Source organism: Arachis stenosperma, chromosome 6 (assembly GCF_014773155.1).
Source record: "Arachis stenosperma cultivar V10309 chromosome 6, arast.V10309.gnm1.PFL2, whole genome shotgun sequence".
NCBI classification, from domain to species: Eukaryota; Viridiplantae; Streptophyta; class Magnoliopsida; order Fabales; family Fabaceae; genus Arachis; species Arachis stenosperma.
Genome location: NC_080382.1, coordinates 25,748,525 through 25,756,066, shown reverse-complemented (window position 1 = coordinate 25,756,066; position 7,542 = coordinate 25,748,525). Strand labels below are relative to the sequence as shown.

General features: G+C 31.7%; 1 non-coding gene across 1 annotated transcript; it reads left to right on the top strand.

Annotated features, from left to right (window-relative positions):
• Positions 1-1,184: 1,184 nt before the first annotated feature.
• LOC130937815 (small nucleolar RNA R71) lies at positions 1,185-1,288 on the top strand. The gene has a single exon (XR_009069013.1). It is a non-coding gene; the product is annotated as a small nucleolar RNA R71 (small nucleolar RNA).
• The last annotated feature ends 6,254 nt before the right edge of the window (positions 1,289-7,542 follow it).

The following is a 7,542-nucleotide window of genomic DNA, read 5'->3' as shown; positions in this document are numbered from 1 at the left end:
CCTGACCCTAGATCACATAGAGCTTTTTCAAAGGTCATGGTGCCTATGGTACAAGGTATTAAGAACTTGCCAAGACCTTGTCTCTTTTGAGGTAAAATTTTCTGAATCCAGGTGTCTAGTTCACCAATGAGTAAGGGAGGTTCACTTTCCCAAGTCTCATTACCAAACAACTTGGCATTCAGCTTCATGATAGCTCCTAAATATTGAGCAACTTGCTCTCCAGTCACATCTTCATCCTCCTCAGAGGAAGAATAGTCTTCAGAGCTCATGAATGGCATAAGGAGATGTAATGGAATCTCTATGGTCTCTATATGAGCCTTAGATTCCTTTGGATCCTTAATAGGAAATTCCTTCTTGCTTGAGAGACGTCCCAGGAGGTCTTCCTCACTAGGATTTTCGTCCTCCTCCTCCCTTGTGCATTCGGCCATATTGATCACCTCAATGGCCTTGCACTCTCCTTTTGGATTCTCTTCTGTATTGCTTGGGAGAATACTGGGAGGAGTTTCAATGACTTTCTTACTCAGCTGGCCCACTTGTGCCTCCAGATTTCTGATGGAGGATCTTGTTTCACTCATGAAACTGAAAGTGGCCTTTGACAGATCAGAGACTAGATTGGCTAAATTAGAAGTGTTTTGTTCAGAATTTTTTGTCTGTTGCTGAGAAGAAAAGGCTTGCTATTGCTCAGCCTATTGCGTCCACCATTGTTAAAGCCTTGTTGAGGCTTTTGTTGATCCTTCCAAGAGAAATTTGGATGATTTCTCTATGATGAATTATAGGTGTTTCCATAAGGTTCACCCATGTAATTAACCTCTGCCATTGCAGGGTTCTCAGGATCATAAGCTTCTTCAGAAGCTGCCTCTTTAGTACTATTGGATGCATTTTTCCATCCATTCAGACTTTGAGAGATCATGTTGACTTGCTGAGTCAACACTTTGTTCTGAGCTAATATGGTATTCAGAGCATCAATTTCAAGAACTCCCTTCCTCTGAGGTGTCCCATTATTCACGGAATTCCTCTCAGAGGTGTACATGAATTGGTTATTTGCAACCATGTTAATGAGTTCTTGAGCCTCTTCAGGCGTTTTCTTTAGGTGAATAGATCCACCTGCAGAATGGTCCAATGACATTTTCGAAAACTCAGATAGACCATAATAGAATATATCTAATATGGTCCATTCTGAAAACATGTCAGATGGACACCTTTTGGTCAACTGCTTGTATCTTTCCCAAGCTTCATAGAGGGATTCACCATCTTTTTGTTTGAAGGTCTGAACATCCACTCTAAGCTTGCTCAGCTTTTGAGGAGGAAAAAATTTATCCAAGAAAGCCGTGACCAGCTTATCCCAGGAGTCCAGGCTATCCTTAGGTTGTGAATCCAACCATATTCTAGCTCTGTCTCTTACAATAAAAGGGAAAAGCATGAGTCTGTAGACTTCAGGATCAACTCCATTCGTCTTAACAGTCTCACAAATCTGTAAGAACTCAATTAAAAACTGGTAAGGATCTTCAGATGGAAGTCCATAAAACTTGCAGTTCTGTTGCATTAAAGCAACTAGTTGAGGCTTAAGCTCAAAATTATTGGCTCCAATGGCAGGAATGGAGATGCTTCTTCCATCAAATTTGGACGTTGGTTTTGTGAAGTCACCAAGCATTCTCCTTGCATTATTGTTGTTGGGTTCGGCTGCCATCTCCTTCTCTTGTTCTAATATTTCTGAAAGGTTACCTTTAGATTGTTGTAATTTAGCTTCTCTTAGTTTTCTCTTCAGAGTCCTTTCAGGTTCGGGATCAATTTCAACAAGAGTGCCTTTTTCCTTATTCCTGCTCATATGAAAGAGAAGAAAACAAGAAAAGAAGAGAAATCCTCTATGTCACAGTATAGAGATTCCTTTATGTTAGTAGAAGAAGAAAAGGGGGGAAGAGAAGTGTTAGTAAATAAATAATTAAATAGAATAAGAAAAGAGAAGGAGAATTTCGAAAATAATTTTGAAAAAGAGGTTAGTATTTTCGAAAATTAAAGATAAGATAAGATTAAAATTAAAATTTAAAACAAAAAGAGTTTTTGAAAAAGAGATGAGATATTTTCGAAAATTAGAGAGGGAAAAGTAGTTAGGTGGTTTTGAAAAAGATAAGAAACAAACACAAAGTCAAAGAGTTAGTTGAAAAAGATATTAAAATCAAATTTGAAAAGATAAGAAGATAAGAAGTTAGATAAGATATTTTAAAATCAGATTTTTGAAAAAGATAAAATTTTGAAAAAGATATGATAAAAAGATAAGATAAGAAGATGTGATAAAAAGATATGTTTGAAAAAGATTTAATTTTTTAAAATTAAAATTAATTACTTAACTAACAAGTAACTACAAGATATGATTTTAGAATTCAAAGATTGAACCTTTCTTAACAAAAAAGTAACAAACTTCAAATTTTTGAATCAATCACATTAATTGTTAACTAATTTTCAAAAATTTGATATAAAGATAAGAAAAAGATTTTGAAAATATTTTGAAAAAGATTTTTTTGAAATTTTCGAAAAAGAGGAAAAATTGGAAAAGATATGATTTTTGAAAAAGATTTTAAAAAGATAAGATTTTTAAAATTGAAAATTTGACTTGACTTGTAAGAAACAACTAATTTTAAAAATTTTTGACCAGGTCAACCCAAAGTTTCGAAATTTTGGAGGGAAATAAGGAAAAGATATTTTTTATTTTTAAATTTTTAATGATGAGAGAGAAAAACATAAAAATGACCCAAAACATGAAAATTTTGGATCAAAACACAAGATGCATGCAAGAACACTATGAATGTCAAGATGAACACCAAGAACACTTTGAAGATCATGATGAACATCAAGAACATAATTTTGAAAATTTTTTGATGCAAAGAAAACATGCAAGACACCAAACTTAGAAATCTTTAATGCATGGATTCTAACAAACAAAAAAATGCATATGAAAAACAACAAACAACACAAAATAAGAAAACATCAAGATCAAACAAGAAGACTTGTCAAGAACAACTTGAAGATCATGAAGAACACCATGAATATATGAATTTTCGAAAAATGCAAGAAAAAATTTTTTAAGCATGCAATTGACACCAAACTTAAAATTAACTCAAGACTCAAACAAGAAACACAAAATATTTTTAGTTTTTATGATTTTCTAATTTTTTTGTATTTTTATTAATTTTTTTCGAAAATATTTTTGGAAAAAAATGAAAAAGAAAAGAAAAAATTTAAAAAAAATTTGAAAAGAAAATTACCTAATCTGAGCAACAAGATGTACCGTCAGTTGTCCATACTCGAACAATCCCCGGCAACGGCGCCAAAAACTTGGTGCACGAAATTGTGATTCATTCTTTTCTAACTCAAAACAATCCCCGGTAATGGCTCCAAAAACTTGGTGCTCAATATCACAGTGTCTAAAATTCAATTCACAACTCCGCACAACTAACCAGCAAGTGCACTGGGTCGTCCAAGTAATACCTTACGTGAGTAAGGGTCGATCCCACGGAGATTGTTGGTATGAAGCAGCTATTGTCACCTTGTAAATCTCAGTCAGGCGGATTCAAATGTATTTGGATTAGTATTTAAAAGATAAATAAAAAAGGATAGAAATACTTATGTAAATTAATGGTGGGAATTTTAGATAAGCGTATGGAGATACTGTGCCCTTTCTTTTTCTACTTTTCTACTTCTTCCTTCAATCCTTCTTACTCCTTTCCATGGCAAGCTGTATGTAGGGCATCACCGTTGTCAATGGCTACATCCCATCCTCTCAGTGAAAAAGGTCCAAATGCTCTGTCACAGCACGGCTAATCATCTGTCGGTTCTCAATCAGGTTGGAATAGAATTCCTTGATTCTTTTGCGTCTGTCACCAACGCCCAGCCTTCAGGAGTTTGAAGCTCGTCACAGTCATTCAATCCCGGAATCCTACTCGGAATACCACAGACAAGGTTTAGACTTTCCGGATTCTCATGAATGCCGCCATCAATTCTAGCTTATACCACGAAGATTCTGATTAAGGAATCCAAGAGATATGCGCCCGGTCTAAGGTAGAACGGAAGTGGTTGTCAGTCACACGCGTTCATAGGTGAGAATGATGATGAGTGTCACGGATCATCACATTCATCAAGTTGAAGTGCAACGAATATCTTAGAACAGAAATAAATGAAGTTTATAGGAAAAGAGTAGTAATTGTATTAAAACTTGAGGTACAGCAGAGCTCCACACCCTTAATCTATGGTGTGTAGAAACTCCACTGGTGAAAATACATAAGTGAGAGGTTCAGGCATGGCCGAATGGCCAGCCCCCTAAAATGTGATCAATAGCCTCTTAAGATGAATAATAAAACAAAACTGAGATCAAAGATGTCTAATACAATTGTAACTTATCCTATTTATACTAGACTAGCTACTAGGGTTTACATGAGTAAGTAATTGATGCATAAATCCACTTCCGGGGCCCACTTGGTGTATGTTTGGGCTGAACTTGATCTATCCACGAGCTGAGGCTTCTTTTGGAGTTGAACGCCGAGTTATAGCGTGTTTCTGGCGTTCAACTCCGGGTTATGACGTGTTTCTGGCGTTTGACTCCAGACAACAGCATGTACTTGGCGTTGAGCGCCACTTTACGTCGTCAATTCCCGAATAAAGTATGGACTATTATATATTGCTGGAAAGCTCTGGATGTATACTTTCCAACGCCGTTGAGAGCGCGCTATTTGGCGTTCTGTAGCTCCAGAAAATCCATTTCGAGTGTAGAGAGGTCAGATTCCAACAGCATCAGCAGTCCTTTTGTCAGCCTTTTTCAGAGTTTTGCTCAAGTCCCTCAATTTCAGCTAGAAATTACCTGAAATTACAGAAAAATACACAAACTCATAGTAAAGTCCAGAAATGTGAATTTAACATAAAAACTAATGAAAACATCCCTAAAAGTAGCTTGAACTTACTAAAAATTACCTAAAAACAATGCCAAAAAGCGTATAAATTATCCGCTCATCAGTCAACTAGTCCAAGTTTTCATGTGACATATTATATATTATCTACGAGAAACAAAAACTATACCTTGGCCGATTCCTCCCTAAGCCCGGAACATATCAAAATCCTCAATTCACAAGCTCCAAGCTTTCACCAAATATATTTTCAGCTCCCAATACTCAACTCAAGTCTCCAACTTCATCAATTTGGTTCCAATTCACATATATACCACCTAATTTCACATCATTACATACACATTCACAAATTTAATACCTAACCTCATAGTTTTAAAGAATTCACAAGAGTTTTGAGTTTCTCACCTTACTGACGGATATTTGGGACAAGACTCAACAAATTTCCTAAGCTAATTCACACCTAACATCACCAAAACATAATTCTCAATACCAAAAACCCAATAATTTTTGAAATTGGGGGAGAAAGAGGCTGGGTGAGAAATTGAAAAATTCTTACCACTTTATTCGGATAAATTTGAAGAGCTCAATGCGGTTGTCGCGTGGCCGTAAACGGTATGGCGATTGAAGCTCCGAATTAGAAAATTTGTGGAATTGAAATTTTGAAGAGAAAGAGTTTGGGATTTCCTTCTTGCTCCTTCCCTTTCAGCGTACACCATTGATTATGAAGAGGGAGGGTGGCTGAATTAGCTTTATATATGTTGGGCTTTGGGCCCAATACGGGTACAGTTTAATTGGTTCAGTCAAACGGTCTAATTTTGGGCTAAAATCTTTAAAATTAGTGTTAAAATTCGTATTTTAATTATTTCTACTCTTCTAACCTATCAAATTTATTTTTCTAATTTTTTTGAATAATAATAAATTTATTGATTAATTATTTATTATTTTTTCAGAGTTTACATTATGATTATTTTCTTATATATATAATTATTTTTGAACTTATAATCATTTAATACTTTTTTATTTTTTATTATTAATATTATTATACGTGTTATTAGTTCATTCTCTAAATTTTGTATGATAATTTAATATTTTTTATTTTTTATTATTTTATGTATGATTAATGAATAGTCTAATTAATATATGATATTTTTTTAAATAATAATGCATTCATGTAAATAGTAGTATAATAAAAATAATAATAATTGTGGAGAGTACCATAATTATGTAAAGTATTGTTAATTATAATTGTATATTTATTTAATAGTAATAATGATAGGATTCATCTGTGTTAAAATAAAAAAATTAATTAATATTAAATTAATTTGATATATATTAATTACAATCATTAATGGTAGCTTTTTCATACCTATGATTATTTTCTTAATATATCTAAATATATATTATTAAAAACTAAATTTTAACCAAATAATCCTATTTATCATACCTTAATAATTTTTTTAGTGCAACTATTAATATTTTATTAAATTATTTTTGGTATTTATAATTTAATTAATTGTACGTAGAGTAGATTGCACAGGATATATTATCTGTTTAAATAACTCTATATATATATATATATATATATATATGTATATATATTAATTGTACGTAAATATTTAATTCACATATATTAATTATTTCTTGAATGTTATATAATATGATAATTTCATGTTTGTTATTTTTTATTATTTTATACATGATTAATGAATAATCTAATTAATGAATAAGAATACATTCATGCAAACGGTAGTATAATAGGAATAATAATAATAATTATGAAGAGTATTATGATTACGTAAAGTATTTTCAATTACAAATATGCATTTATATGATAGTAATAATGATAAAATTAATTTTTTTAAAAGTAGAAAAAATAAAGTTTTAATTAAGACTAAATTAATTTGATATATATTAATTATAGTTAATAATTGTAGCTATTAACTTAATTTTTTTATATCTATGATTATTTTTCATATCTAAATATACATTATTAGACAACTAAATTTTAACCCAATCGTTCTATTCACTATACATTAATAAATTTCTTAGTGCAACTATTAATATTTTATTAAGTTGTTTTTGTGTATTTATAATTTAAAATTATACATAAATAAACTCACTATTTATCATTTCTCTACCATAATTTCACATAACTAATTAAAATAATTTCATATCTTAAATTATTTTGTATATATTTTATTTCAACACTGTTGAGTTTAGAAAACTTGAATTATTATGATGATCCAACATTATTAAAATATTAATTAAAAATTATTAATCTGTTAATTGCTTCCAATGGATCGTTTGATATATTTGTTTAAGTGTGCAGGCAAACAATTTAGTTCCATATTGGGTCAAAAGGCAATATCAGGCTCATTTGTTATTAATCAAGTCATGTGCAAAATTAATATAAGTAGGTGTGCTTTGAAATAAAAGAAAACCAAATTGGCCCAAATCACAAGTCCAAATGGATCATTGAAAAAAATTTAGTCTTGGGCAAAATTAATTCAAATATAAGTGGCTGAATTTTGAGATTGAGATAAGCTCAAATCAGAAGCCTATAAACCAAAGTTGATAAATTAAAGAATGGAGCTCAAGGATCTCAAGCATGCTTCGTTGCTCCATACATTGGTTATTGGAATTCAAATTT